Source organism: Pinus tabuliformis, chromosome 2_1 (genome assembly GCF_031772625.1).
Source record: "Pinus tabuliformis cultivar Carrire ecotype Pingquan chromosome 2_1, CPIR1, whole genome shotgun sequence".
NCBI lineage: Eukaryota > Viridiplantae > Streptophyta > Pinopsida > Pinales > Pinaceae > Pinus > Pinus tabuliformis.
This window is the reverse complement of record NC_142299.1, coordinates 833,641,049-833,656,727: the sequence shown is the minus strand read 5'-3', so window position 1 is coordinate 833,656,727 and position 15,679 is coordinate 833,641,049. Positions and strand designations below refer to the sequence as shown.

The 15,679-nt window shown below is 38.6% G+C and overlaps 2 pseudogenes; both read right to left on the bottom strand.

The window, feature by feature from the left end:
* LOC149203231 (stearoyl-[acyl-carrier-protein] 9-desaturase, chloroplastic-like) overlaps nucleotides 1-12,007 on the bottom strand; it is a 46,179-nt pseudogene extending 34,172 nt beyond the window's left edge.
* Nucleotides 12,008-12,100: 93 nt separating this feature from the next.
* LOC149203230 (stearoyl-[acyl-carrier-protein] 9-desaturase, chloroplastic-like) overlaps nucleotides 12,101-15,679 on the bottom strand; it is a 49,575-nt pseudogene continuing 45,996 nt past the window's right edge.

Below are 15,679 nucleotides of genomic sequence, written 5' to 3'. Positions count from 1 at the left end.
TTTGTGGTGTCAGTCGTATGCAGAGGGGGCTGGCCCATGGGGTTGGCCATCTCCTCCCCCAATCTGCCATGTGTTACTCTTTAAATAGCAAGCACGCCTGTAGTTTCATAAGAAACATTGTTGCAGCATAGTGGTAAAGCTTGGTGTTTGTGTGGGCAAGGTCGCGTGTTCGACTCCGTTGGCCTTCCAAATAACCTTTTACATTGTGCCAACGTACTAGGCCCTTGGGGAGAGACATGTGGTGGCCTCCAGGCTTGCCACATGTCACCTTCTCATTGGTCCTTCGATGGCTAATAAAAAACAACCAACACATCAAACTGTCGACCATTCATAAAGCGACACTTGGCGTGACCTCATTCACTATTGACCAAACTTTGACTTGCACAGTCACCTGCCACGTCAGCAGTACAGATTACTAATTGGGCAGTGACTGATTTTTTTCTTTGCAATTTTTTTGTTTTGTTTGGCAAAGTGGACATAAGTCTCAATATTTCTCATACGAGCTTTGTTTTGAGTGAAACGACTTGTGTTGGGATCATATCGCTGAGACAGATGCGGTCGTTCAGTTTTTGAGAGATTCTGAGCACTTTGATGGTTGAGAAAATTTTTGCCCCTAATCCAGATTCTGATCAAAGGGATACCTTGGTTGATAGAATTCTTCCTATATGAGGAAGCCTTACCAATGGATGTATTACTCGGTGGATAGAGGAAGAAGATAAGGGGAAGCATGAACTTGGAAGGTGAGTGAATACATAGAAGAAGAAACAAATCACATAAGGGACTTATGTAACAAAGAAGGGGATGCCATAAATCAAAATATGAATTGGTTTTTTAGAATTATGTACATACTGATTTGGATTAGGAGTGCATGGGTGTGTCTCAAAAATTAATGAGATGAAATTGTTTCCTGAAGGAGGACTAAGTAGAGTGAATGGTATGGCTAGAAATTGGAGGCAAATTGCACTCTAGAATCGAGTAATAGAGAAGTTCAAATTGCAGTGGAAACACTTTCGACCTAATGAAGACACCTAGGAGATGGCTAACAAAATAAGGGTGTTGTACCCATCATTTTTTGTTGAATAAATGGATGTAAGATCTGTTTATAAAGCTCAATTTTGTTTTAGTATTTTTCTTCTATGAACACTTAGGACAGTGTTCCCCTTAATGGGGTGGTGTTTGTAACACCCATGGTATAATCCATCTAACTATATGAAATTATATTTTGACTATAAATTATTATAAATTTATTTGAATGGCCTAATAAGTGGTACCACAAATCTATGATCTATAGGGGAAACGAAAGAAGAACCTAAGTGGTGTTAGTTGGCACCATTTCTTAATCAAATGTGCAGCTATCAAGAAATATCTTGAAGAATATTCCATGAGGAACATGAAGAGACACACACAAAAAATGATAAAATGACATTTGAACAACAAAAGAAAAGGCTGTCTAATGGGAATGCAAGAAATTAGATGAAGGACAAAATTGGATTTTTTGGTTGATAAACCACCTGTAACAAAAAATCCCATACTCCTAGTGTTGATCATGACTTCCAACTGATTTTTCATGAAGAATCCCCTTATATCATTGATCTGGATCGAGAGTGACTATCGTAGAAAATAGAGGTTGCAACTACTCTATGGTTGGGTGGAAAATCAAGGTCCCACCTATTAGCACCTAAATCTGCCTTAGGCTGAAGGAATGCAAAAATTAGGGTAACCACAAACCACACTAAGTCTCGTAGCTAGCCCTACGAGAGCAGGAGAGGGCTCTCTCCGAGTCACACTCAGCGAATGGATAAGAAAAATGGTCTGAGATGACTTGCAATGCGATATTTGCCTTAGGCTAGTAAGTGAAAAGGGATTTTGGAAAAGATTTTCGAAGTGACTGAACTTCTGAGATGTATATGGGACTCGCGCTTAGCAAAGAACAGAGAATTGAGAATGAAGGCACCGATTATTCCGTGAGGCAAGGTAGGCGGGAAGCGCAGCAATTTCAACTTAAGGTGACGCGGAATGGAAATATTGCTGAAGATGGTGAAAAGGGCATGGTCGCATGAATCCTTTTCAACAGAAGAATAACACTGCATATGAAATTTTCCCACAGGCAAAGCAATATAAATTGAATTCTACCTAATCTCACTTAGAAAATTTCACTGAAATGAAACATGAAATGAATTAAGAAACATAACAAGATACATATGGAACATAAGAACACATCTTCTACACTCACAACCATAAGAATATCATGAAACAGAGCCGCTGCCTTTCATTAAACTCTCTGTCAAAAATACACAGTGCAGAAACAGAGTTTCTTTCCCACAATCTCTCAGAAGTTACAAGCGAGCCAACCCTTTGCAAATGAAATACATACAATATATAGAAAGTGTAGAGAAGAGATGGAACACCCAGGGGTTGGGCAGTTACTCAAATCATTTCGAAATGGAGATGGAGAGCCAACCATCAGCTACAGGTGCAGCGCTCTCAAGCATGACATTCGGCTGTGGTGACCCTTTGCATTCTTCGCCACTTGGATAGATGCCCACCTAGAGAGAAAACTCTTCAAAAGCTACCTTTTGTGCCAAAAAACCGAAGAATGGATGACTGGGCCCACTTGGAGAAGTCGCGACCCGAAATTTCACGAAACAGGAGCAAATTGGGCAAAATTTCCTCTGTGCGCCGCGTGCTTTTCTCTGTGCGTCATTCTACATTGGGGCCTATTTTGGGGCACTTGCAGGTGTCCAAAATGTGCCCAAGTGGAATTTTTCGAAAGCTTTGCCTGTCTACTTTCTAACCCCACTAGAATTTCTGAATTTGGTGCTCATTTGCCCCTCCAAATCTTCATTCTCCCAAGACTGCTTTCTGTGTATCAAAAAAGTGGCAGAGAGGCCATTTTTGGGTGTTTTTTGACCTTTAGGAGACCCAAAACTTGTCAAAATTTCTTGCCTTGACACCAGTAGACGTATTTTTCGATGCTGAATCCAAATATGCAAGCCGTTCCTTGATCTGAGTTCTAGAATTTTAGCACCGCGTGCCTTGCGCGACGCACAGGGAGAAAAACCCTGTTTTTTGCACAAAAATTTCCAAAAACAAAAAATTGTCCCAAATTTTTTGAAACTTGGGCTGGAGGTCCTCTATGGGGTACCATGCTGAGCCAAGGAAGCCTCAGCCAAGATTCTAAGTCTATCTTACTCTTTTACCTCTTTTGCCTCTTTTCTCGCTTTGCTCAATTTTGCCTTTAGGCTCCTGATTCTTGCTTTGGAACTCATGTTGCGGGCCTGGTAGTGATGAGTCATGCGCCTCAGCATGTCTTTCTCCCTATTTGCTTAGTCCAATAGCCTCTCCAAATGCATTTTGACCCTCTCAAGGTTGGACTCCTGGTCTTTATTGATTTCTCTTGCAATTAGGTCAACTGAAGACATCTGCTCCCTTTGTTGCTGAAGTTCCCTTTGGAGTCCTCTAGTCTTTGGATTCTTCCTTGTCACTTTCTCTTGATGCTCATCTGAATCACCTTCAATTGTTTATTATCCTACTCTAGGAATCAAACCATGAAATGGGCCTTAGAAACATTGTCCCTAAGCTCTTTGATCTTAGCATCTTTCTCCTCAAGCTGTGTCACTGTGAGTGTCCCCCTCATAATCTGATGAAATTCCTGATGCCATTACTGCTGTGTGTACCCTGAGTTTTCCTTTGCTGCCCTCTGAATCCAATGAAACTGGTGGTTTCCCTGAGAATCTGTCACCAAGGGGACAATAAAATGGGGAGTGTTAGGAGAGGAATGATGAAAGGGGAATAGGGATTTAAGAGGAGAAAGTTATCAAGGATTTAGGAGTATTTTGGGTATAGTTTTGATGGGATAGGGTTTGGATATTATTGAGGTAGGGTTTGGGTATTCTTGAGGTAGGAATAGGGGGAACAAATGAATATGATCACAGTGGAGCTAGGGTGATTATTAGGGAAAGTGCTACAGGGGAATTAGTTTGATAAGGGTATGGTAAGAGCATGCTTTAGCAATAAGGTCACTGTAGCAAAACCCTAGCTTTTTTGACCCTTTTTGTGTCATGTTTGTTTGCTTTTAAAAAAAATTTGCATTTGATTTATGGTTACCAAAATCATGTTTCTCTTTGAATTAAATGTCAATGATGAAGGTATTAGGGCCACTTCTCCAAATTTGAGGTCCATACATAAAAATTAGGGCGATTTGGTGGTTTTTAAGGCTCATAGGCTTGTGCGCCGCGCGCTTTGCCCAGTGCGCCGCGCGCCGGGTATGTGCCGCGCCAGTGTAATATTAACACTATGGCCGAGCTCCCAGTGTGCTACGCACCCTGAGTGCGCCGCGCCACCTTTTGTGTGCGCCACGCACTGTAAAATGACAACAATTTGCTTGGAAAACTAGGGGTAGGGTCTTAGTGGCGTTTTTAGGGGGTTTTCTTAGGAGACATAATGGAATGGGGGTGAGAGTGATGAGGAGTGAGGGGACAAAGGGAGGGAAGTAGAACCTTGGTGGCATCCTCACATTTTTGCAACCCCAGCCATCGTTTTCTTGGTGACTTTTTCATGGTCGACCTTATGCTTTTGGGTGACATTTAAACATCTCATAAACACCATATCATTGACAAATTTGATGGACAAGAGGTGTCATAAGGCCATACCTTGCAATTTGATGGGCTTCACAAGAAATTTGAGGAAATTTGGCACAATTTCAGGCCCCTTTTTCCCTGTGCGCCCCGCTCTCTGTGTGCGTCGCGCCAGTGTAAATTTTACACTGGAAAACCTCTCCCAGTGCGTTGTGCTCCCTTTGTGCGTCATGATCTTTTCCAGGTGACATTTGGAGGCCTTCCCGGTGTCCAAATTGGGTGTAGGATAGCTCGTTGGAAAGGTATTTGAGTCTAATTTCCAACCCAACCAGAATTTGTCAATTTCGAGTTCATTTGCTGTATAAAAAATGAAATCTCCCAAGACTGCTCAAAATGTGCCAAATGAGACTGCATAAAGGTAGAGTGCTGTTAAAGTCAACTTTTGAATGCCTTCCTCAACTCCAAATTGAGCTCATGATAGCTCATTGGAAATATCTGTGTGTCTAGTTATCATTTGACTCATCAAGCAAGTCATTTGGCCAACTGAGCTAGGAGAAAATTTGACTTTCCCAAGATCACTTCAGAGGTGCATCAATTCTCTCGAGGCAACTATATTTCTGATATTTTTCCAAAACCATGACACCTGTGTAAAAAGTGAAGGAGTTTTTTCTTGCTTGGAATGTTTTGGACAAAAACCTCTCTCATTTGTCTCAAATTCATCTTTGATTTCTCAGATACATCATTTGAGTGAAACCTACCCCGATGTGTGGAACAAGGGATTTGTCGAAATGAAGCGAAATGAAGGGGATAGGGAGCTTCTAAATTCTCCCGGAAATTTTGGGAAGTAGGGAGGGATGTTAGGAAGCAGGGGAAAGTGGAATTTCAAAGATTGAATGAGGGGAGGGAGTCCAAAAAGGCACAACACAGGCCCAACCTAGAAGATTGCCAGGTTGTAGCAAGAAACTAGGGTTTGTGCGAAAATGAGGAATTTGGGGGATCTCAGTGATGGGAAGTGTTTGATTAGGTATATTCTGGATAGGGGAAGGTGTATGAACATCAGGATACAAGTTTTTATGATGATTTGACCATCCAAGAGAAATTAGCTTCAAAACCCTAGGAGAGGGAAATGAACCTTGCCTAGGCGCAACTGAAGCATGAACAAGGTGTAAAATGACCCAGTGGGACTTGAAATGATAATAAAAACTCTCTGAATGATGGTACACTCAGCTGAACTGTGACATGGACTGAAATTTGGACAACTTTGACAGGGGTAAAATCAAACCCTAGACCCAATGCCTAGTGACCAAATTTTGCTTGAAGACTCACTGAAATGAAAAAATTTGACCTTGACACATTAAAATCACTTTGTAAGAGCATGTTTGATCACTGGAGGAAGGCTATAAAGACTGACACTAACATTGGCTCCAATAGGGATGGCAGCTCCTTGGAGGTGCCAAGAACTGCAGATCTTTGGGTGAGCAAACAGTGCCTTCGTCCATTGGGCTATGGAGTCCATTATTCTGACAAACCAACATGACTCAATTTATTGACTGAAACTTGACTCAAATTGACTCAATGCGAACTGAAATGACTGAAAAACTTGACTCTATGCAAAAGGAAATGACTCATGACTGACTTAACTAAAACAAGTATTTACAAAGCTTGTTCAATGGCAGTAGTCCATCAAGATTCGAGGGTTTCAAATCAAGATGACAGCCACCTGCGTACTAATGCAATATGTAAAATCATGTGTAATGTGTCTTCCAATGTAACCAATCAAGTAGATGCCTCCTTGATTGATTCTCCTGATCAGATCTTCTGGTCAACCATAGATACTTGTAATTGGGCATCCAAAAAACTAATTGACCCTGATCTCCTTCATCACTGAATACTGCAATAATCACCTTCATGGCTGACTATAACAGATTTGTCATTGGATCATGAAAAACATGAAGATTTACCTCCTGCTAAAAGAGCAAGGTGTCTTTTTCTTTTGATACTGATCTTCCTTCATAATGTACTTCAGAAAAGGTATGTTCCTGGTCCTCAAAAAATTCTGAGCAAGCAGATGAGTGGATTTCCTCTTCAAAGAACACTTCAAAACATGAAGAATATGAGGAAGAGTCTGAAAGACAATTCTGAATGTTCTGCTCTTCGGTAGCCTGAATGTATTGTAGGTCATCTTCATATGACAAGATAGGCAGATTGTCTTTGCATCCATCAATCATGAGAAAAGAAACTTCAAGTGATTCTTGAAACCCAACACAATAATTTATATCATCTACCATAAATTCATCCAAGGAAACTTTTTCACTTACTTGAACAAAGATCTCATCTTGCTGTTGATAGAGGGAATGAGCTACCTCCTCATGAAGATCTAGTTTTGGTGAGATAAGGATAGTTAGGTCTATAACTATGTTTTCTCCATTTGAGGCAACCTCAACCATGCAACTCTCTCTTTCCTCATCACAATCTGTCTCTTGATCTAATTTATCATCCCCATTATCTGAGATTGGAACATTGTTTTCTTGCATATCATCCTTTATTTCCACCAGACCTGAAATAAAACTTCTTCTTTCCTCATTTCCAGCCATATGGAAATCTTCAACCTGCTGATCTATGAAGTTGCTTACAGGACTGCCATCATTTTCAAAAGAGGAGGAAGATCCACCACCACCTTCTTGATCATACTGCAAAGTTTCCTGAGCATCTTGATGGGACTCCTCTAGTTTCTCTTCATGTTGCCGAAATGGATTCTCGTACAAGGCTTCCATGATCTCATAATCCATAAAATTATCATCCTCATAGTATTTTTCAAGGATTTTAATAAAAGTAGAAGCATGTTTGCAACAATCATGAACTAGATTTAATGATGGATAAGATTCTTTATACTTCTCAAAGAATATTGAATGAAAATCCTTTAGACAATAAATGGAAGCAGGTGGCAAACTTTCATACCAAGATCGGGCTTCGTCTTCCAGAGTAGCCATAAACAATTTCAACAAATAGTCTTCAGGAAAATCAATCTTTAATTTATGCACGTGAATGTGAAATTTCACTAGATGAAGAGCAGCATCATTACCTTCCACATTTCTGAACACAGGCAAATTCTTTAACCAATCTACCTTGGGCATTTTATTTGGAAAACCTGGGATGTGATCTCAGCTCATGGGAGCGTATCTTCTTGCAATCCGATCCATCCTAAGAAATCTCAAAGCTATTGATCCCTCTGCAGTGGAGTCACCATGAAGGACTGATTGCATGGATTCTTCAGTGAATGGAGTCACCAGGTCAATGATTTCAGTCGTCTTCTTATGTCCGATTGTTGTTCACTATCAACAATCAGTTCTGAACTTGAGAAATGTACAGGGGAAAAACAATCTACAAGTAAACCAATTCGTCCTGAGTATGGTAGCCACTATGTTAGCACCTAAATCTGCCTTAGGCTGAAGGAAGGCAAAAATTAGGGTAACCACAAACCACGCTCAGTCTCGTAGCTAGCCCTACGAGAGCAGGAGAGGGCTCTCTCCAAGTCACACTCAGTGAATGGATAAGCAAAATGGTCTGAGATGACTTGCAATGCAATATTTTCCTTAGGCTAGTAAGTGAAAAGGGATTTTGGAAAAGATTTTCGAAGTGATTGAACTTCTGAGATGTATATGGGACTGGCGCTTAGTAAAGAACAGAGAATTGAGAATGAAGGCACAGATTATTCCATGAGGCAATGTAGGCGGGAAGTGCAGCAATTTCAACTTAAGGTGATGCGGAATGGAAAGATTGCTGAAGATGGTGAAAAGGGCATGGTCGCATGAATCCTTTTCAACAGAAGAATAACACTGCATATGAAATTTTCCCACAGGCAGAGCAATATAAATTGAATTCTACCTAATCTCACTTAGAAAATTTCACTGAAATGAAACATGAAATGAATTAAGAAACATAACAAGATACATATGGAACATAAGAACACATTTGCTACACTCACGACCACAAGAATCTCATGAAACAGAGCCGCTGCCTTTCATCAAACTCTCTGTCAAAAATACACAGTGCAGAAACAGAGTTTCTTTCCCACAGTCTCTCAGAAGTTACAATCCAGCCAACCCTTTGCAAATGAAATACATACAATATATAGAAAGTGTAGAGAAGAGATGGAATGCCTAGGGGTTGGGTAGTTACTCAAATCATTTCGAAATGGAGATGGAGAGCCAACCATCAGCTACAGGTGCAACGCTCTCAAGCATGACATTTGGCTGTGGTGACCCTTTGCATTCTTCGCCACTTGGATAGATGCCCACCTGGAGAGAAAACTCTTCAAAAGCCACCTTTGGTGCCAAAAAACTAAAGAATGGATGACCGGGCCCACTTGGAGAAGTCGCGGCCCGAAATTTTGCGAAACGGGAGCAAACTGGGCAAAATTTCCTGTGTGCGCCGCACGCTTTTCTCTGTGCGTCGCGCTACTTTGGGGCCTGTTTTGGGGAACTTGCATGTGTCAAAAATGTGCCCAAGTGGGCTTGTTGGAAAGCTTGGCCTGTATACTTTCTAACCTAACTGGAATTTCTTAATTTGGTGCTCATTTGCCCCTCCAAATCTTCATTCTCCCACGAGTGCTTTCTGTGTGTCCAAAAAGTGGCAAAGAGGCCATTTTTGGGTGTTTTTTGACCTTTAGGAGACCCAAAACTTGTCAAAATTTCTTGCCCGGACACCAGTAGACATATTTTTTGATGTTGAATCCAAATATGCAAGCCATTCCTCGATCTGAGTTCTATAAGTTTAGCGCCGTGCGCCTTGCGCGACGCACAGGGAGAAAAACCCTGTTTTTTGCACAAAAATTTCCAAAAACACAAAATTGTCCCAAATTTTTTGAAATTTGCGCTGGAGGTCCTCTATGGGGTGCCATGCTGAGCCAAGGAAGCCTCAGCCAAGATTCTAAGTCTATCTTACGCTTTTTCCCCTTTTGCCTCTTTTGCCTCTTTTCTCGCTTTGCTCAATTTTGCCTTTAGGCTCCTGATTCTTGCTTTGGAACTCATGTTGTGGGCCTGGTAGTGATGAGTCATTCACCTCAGCATGTCTTTCTCCCTGTTTGCTTTGTCCAACAGCCTCTACAAATGCATGTTGACCCTTTCAAGGTTGGACTCCTGGTCTTTATTGATTTCTCCTGCAATTAGGTCAACTGAAGACATCTGCTCCCTTTGTTGCTGAAGTTCCCTTTTGAGTCCTCTAGTCTTTGGATTCGTCCTTGTCACTTGCTCTTGATGCTCATCTGAATCACCTTCAATTTCTTATTATCCTACTCTAGGAATCAAACCATGAAATGGGCCTCAGAAACATTGTCCCTAAGCTCTTTGATCTTAGCATCTTTCTCCTCAAGCTGTGTCACTGTGGGTATCCCCCTCATAATCTGATGAAATTCCTGATGCCATTACTGCTATGTGCACCCTGAGTTTTCCTTTGCTGCCCTCTGAATCCAATGAAACTGGTGGTTGCCCTGAGAATCTGTCACCAAGGGGACAATAAAATGGAGAGTGTTAGGAGGGGAATGATGAAAGGGGAATAGGGATTTAAGAGGAGAAAGTTATCAGGGATTTAGGAGTATTTTGGGTATAGTTTTGATGGGATAGGGTTTGGATATTATTGAGGTAGGGTTTGGGTATTTTTGAGGTAGGAATAGGGGGAACAAATGAATATGATCATAGTGGAGCTCGAGTGATTATTAGGGAAAGTGCTACAGGGGAATTAGTTTGATAAGGGTAGGGTAAGAGCATGCTTTAGCAATAAGGTCACTGTAGCAAAACCCTAGATTTTTTGATCCTTTTTGTGTCATATTTGTTTGCTTTTTAAAAAAAAATTGCATTTGATTTATGGTCACCAAAATCATGTTTCTCTTTGAATTAAGTGTCAATGATGAAGGTATTAGGGCCACTTCTCCAAATTTGAGGGCCATACATAAAAATTAGGGTGATTTGGTGGTTTTTTAGGCTCATAGGCCTATGCGCCACGCACTTTGCCCAGTGCGCCGCGCTCCGGGTATGCGCCGTGCCAGTGTAATATTAAACTATGGCCGGGCTCCCAGTGCGTCGCGCGCCCTGAGTGCCCCGCGCATTGTAAAATGACACCAATTTGCTTGGAAAACCGGGGGTAGGGTCTTAGTGGTGTTTTTAGGGGGTTTTCTTAGGAGACATGATGGAATGGGGGTGAGAGTGATGAGGAGTGAGGGGACAAAGGGAGGGGAGTAGAACCTTGGTGGCATCCTCACATTTTTGCAACCGCAGCCATCGTTTTCTTGGTGATTTTTTCATGGTCGACCTTATGCTTTTGGGTGACATTTAAACATCTCATGAACACCATATCATAGACAAATTTGATGGAGAAGAGGTGTCATAAGGCCATACCTTGCAATTTGATGGGCTTCAAAAGAAATTTGAGGCAATTTGGCACAATTTTAGGCCCTTTTTTCCCTGTGCGTCGCGCTCTCTGTGTGCGTCGCGCCAGTGTAAATTTTACACTGGAAAACCTCTCCCAATGCACCGCACTCCCTCTATGCGTCATTCTCTTTTCCAGGTGACTTTTGGAGCCCTTCTTGGTGTCAAAATTGGGCGCAGGATAGCTCTTTGGAAAAGTCTTTGAGTCTACTTTCCAACCCAACCAGTATGTTTTAATTTGAGTTCATTTTCCCTATCAAAAATCAAATCTCCCAAGACTGGTCAAAATATGCCAAATGAGGCTGCCTAAAGGCAAAGTGCTGTTACAGTCAACTTTTGAATGCCTTCCTCAACTCCAAATTTAGCTCATGATAGCTCATTGGAAAGCTATGTGTGTCTAGGTATCATTTTACTTATCAAGCAAGTCATGTGGCCAATTGAGTTAGGAGAAAATTTTATTTTCCCAAGATCACTTCAGAGGTGCATCAATTCTCCCGAGGCAACTATATTTTTGGGATTTATCCAAAACCATGACACCTGTGTAAAAAGTGAAGGATTTTTCTTCCTTGGCATGTTTTGGACAAAAGCCTCTCTCAGTTTTCCCAAATTCATCTTTGATTTCTTAGAAACATCATTTGAGTGAAACCTACCCCGATGTGTGGAACAAGGGATTTTTCGAAATGAAGCGAAATGAAGGGGATAGGGAGCTTCTAAATTCTTATGCTCCCTCATACCCATGTAAGCGACAGCAAAAGGGCTCAAAAGACAGCGATTCAAACATCGTAAAAGACGCAGTTATTATTATATTATATTAACTCCACAAAACACATTTTATATTTTGGCCGATGCCAGCTATTGAAAAACATGGAGAAAAAGTAGCCTTCCTACTTTTTCCAATCCAATAAACTCATTAAGTGCAACTCGAATTTTCCAATCCAATAAACTCAGTAACGCTATCAATCCAACAAATCCATTAAGGTCTCTGGCTTCCTGTATAGAGAATATCATTTTACAGACAGACACATAATTTTATTACAAAGTACGCAGACACATAAAGAACGTACTACAACAGTTGTCTTAAGATGAAGGACATGAAAGTTTCTAGAGCACGACTTGTTTGTTGAATATCCAACTAAAACCACACCTTCATCCTTGTTTTTCCCTTTCTCGAGCTCGCTCATTTAGCTTTTTGATACGAGGTGCCAACATGGAAACATAATCCTGAGCCTGCCTTCCTTTACCAGAATGACCACCTATTTTTTCACATTCCATCTCTCAACCAAGAATTCTAAGATGTCAGCATAGTCCCCTGCTGTGTACACACCTAATGTCTGAGCAACACAAAGAAAAATAGTTAAACAGATTACTATCATGCCCATCATTCATTGAATGTGCAGGCGTTATAACATTTTTCCACATCAAATCTTTAAAGCTAGCATTGTGGTGTCAGGATCAATCTCAAACAACTTCTCAACAATCTTTGTGTATGTAGCCTCATGGGGCTTCTCGTCTGCAGCAATAGTTCCACATGTTTGGGCGAATTTCAGGTCCCCATATCTTTTAGCAAAATCCTGCAGTGTTGCCATGTGATATGAATGTTGCTCTTTCTGGGAAGGAAGTGTATATGAATCCAAGATAGGGACTATTTTCTTTATCTAGATACTGAACAGTTAATCTCAGAAAACTTTTATTCAAAATTAAAATATTCTGCGTAAAATTGCTAGCATTTTGAGTTTATTTTCAGCATATTATTACAGATCTCATAAACCTAACTCATTTCTCTAAAATCTCGAAATATTTTTAGAATCTATAATCAACATAAAATAACCACATCTAATATATATTTATGGAATCCCAGGAATCCCACATCTAGTTGCTACCCAGAGTAAACATAATAAAATACTTTGACAAAATGGTTTCAACGTTAAGACCCTCTACCATTCCAAACCCCGTAAGATACTGTATGGTTTTTTCAATCTGTCTCATGTCCACTCTGCCAGACAAGTAAAGATATTTATGAAGAAGATCACCATGTCTGTTCTCCTCCGCTGTCCACATACGTGTCCATGTTGCCCATGAAGTGAGACTGGTTTCATCTCTTACACCATCATATGAGTTTATCTGAGTCTTTTAAGTAGGCAATGCTTCTTCAGTGATAGTCATCCGGTAATTCAAGGGACCACAACTCTATAAGTTGGTCAATGAAGCCCTCAGAAGAAGGATTAGGTAAAAAGTCTTGTGGCTGCCAAGACTTTTCAAAAGGCTTTAAATGAATCAGTATATTTTTCTCTGCCCACTCCTCCAGAGATTTAAAGATCTCAACCTTCTCAGGTTGCATGGAATGAGCCACCTGCGCAAGAGCCTTCTATGTAATTGTTGATCAATCAAATCCGAGGCCAACAGGTATAAAATTTGAAGGGTAACTCTATATTTTATATGGGAGGATTAAATTTATTTAACTTTTTTATATTTACGAGTTAAAATCAAATCCCAGGTCTGTGTTGCCTAGAGATCAAATTTTGAAGGGTAACTCTATGTTTTATATTGAGAGATTAAATTTATTTATTGAACTTCTCTAGAATATGTAATTTAAAATAATTGAAAATGTAATTGCGACTATAGGTTCTCTACAATTTAGTATATGAGGGAGATATTGTAAAGTAACGTAATATTATAAAAATATATATGTCAGTTAATTGTGTCAATAGGCGATTTACAATCCAGTATATGAAGAAGATGTTGTCACATAACATTACATTATAAATATAAAAGAGATATTGTCAAAAATATATATGTCTGTTAATTGAACCAATAAGCGCTCTACAACCCAGTATATAAGGGAGATGTTATAAAATATTAAAAAAATATGAGGAAGATGTTGTCACATAAGGTAACACTACAAAAAAAATATGTGTTGGCTAATTGCTCTCTAAAGCGCTGTACATGAGGGAGATGTTGTCAGGTAACGTTACATTTAAAAAAGCATACGTGTCAGCTAAAAAAATATGAAGGACATGTTGTCACGTAAAATATGAGGGAGATGTTGTCACTTAACTTTTACATTAAAAAAAATATTAAAAAAAATATATGTGTCGGCTAATTGCGCTGTACCCCAATGAGGGAGATGTGACGTAACTAACGTTACATTAAAAAAATAAAAAAAATATGAGGTAGATGTTCCCACCTAAGGTAATGTTACATTAAAAAATATTGAAAAAATATGAGGCAGATGTTAGTTACATTAAAAAAATTAAAAAAATATGAGGTAGATGTTGCCACCGAAAGTAACGTTACATTAAAAATTATTAAAAAAATATGAGACATATGTTGTCACGTAAGGTTACATTAAAAAAATATTAAAAAGATATATGTGTTGGCTAATATATATTGTATATGTTGAAGATATGTGTAATGTTACTATATATATGTTACGTTAAAAATATTAAAAAATATGTACATATTGTATAGGTTGAAGATATGTGTAACGTTACTTTAAAAAATTAATTAAATAAAAAAATATTTAGGTTTTCTGTTGTGTGATTTTTGTAATAATAATAATATTTCTTTCGGCTAATATATATTGTATATGTTGAAGATATGTGTAACGTTACTTTAAAAAATTAATTAAATAAAAAAATGTTTAGGTTTTCTGTTGTGTAATTTTTGTAATAATAATAACATGATAAATTTATATTTTGTTCCCTTTAAGTTTTCTGTTGTGTGATTTTTGTAATACTATAATAATAATAATCAGGTAAATTTCAGGTTTTCGATTGTAGGAAGGTAAACTGAATATCATGGAAGGTGCTCAATAAAATTAGTAGGAATGAAGGAAAATATAGAGTAGAATGTAACATTCAGGGTGGGGTGTGACATGAAATATTAGGTAAATTTTAATAATATTACATTTAAATTAGTATTTCTCCCCACCCCTAGCCACTATTTATTAGGTGGGGGTGGTTATAAATACTGGGTAACATAGAATATTGTATATTATATTTTATGTAATCAATATATTTGTAACAATTAATATAGATGTGTTCCATCTATATATTTAATTAATAAGCGGATAAAAACTTAATATTTACAATATGACAAGACTTTTAATCATGAATATTTACCATGGATATTATTAACTTCTAAGTAGGTTTTTTACAATACCATGGGCCAATACAAAGATAGAGAGAGAGGAGGGAAGAAAATTATAATACCATGGGCTACTACCATGGTTTATTAATACTATGAGCCATCTAGATTTTTTATTATTATGTTATGGATCTAGGACTTTTTTTGTTACAATACCATGGGTCAACACCATGTCTTATCATGCCCAAAAACAATAACGTATTTAAAAATAAAAATATTTTACAAATATTTTATTTTAATTTAATGTTATAACATTTTTTAATAAAATCTAAGAGCAAAAATGTTATAATTACTTTTGAGGTATATCTAAACCCTCCATTCTCACTACTATTAATAATATTTTCATAGAGATTAAATGGAGGTTTTAATAAACTCCATCCTCATGACTACTAATAATATTTTCATAGAGATTAAATGGAGGTTTTAATAAATTAAAAAATGAGAATATTTTTATATATAAATATGTGAAATTTATATAGTATAAATAATATTATAATGAACTAGGATAGATGCATCTTAACCAAGGATCCAAGC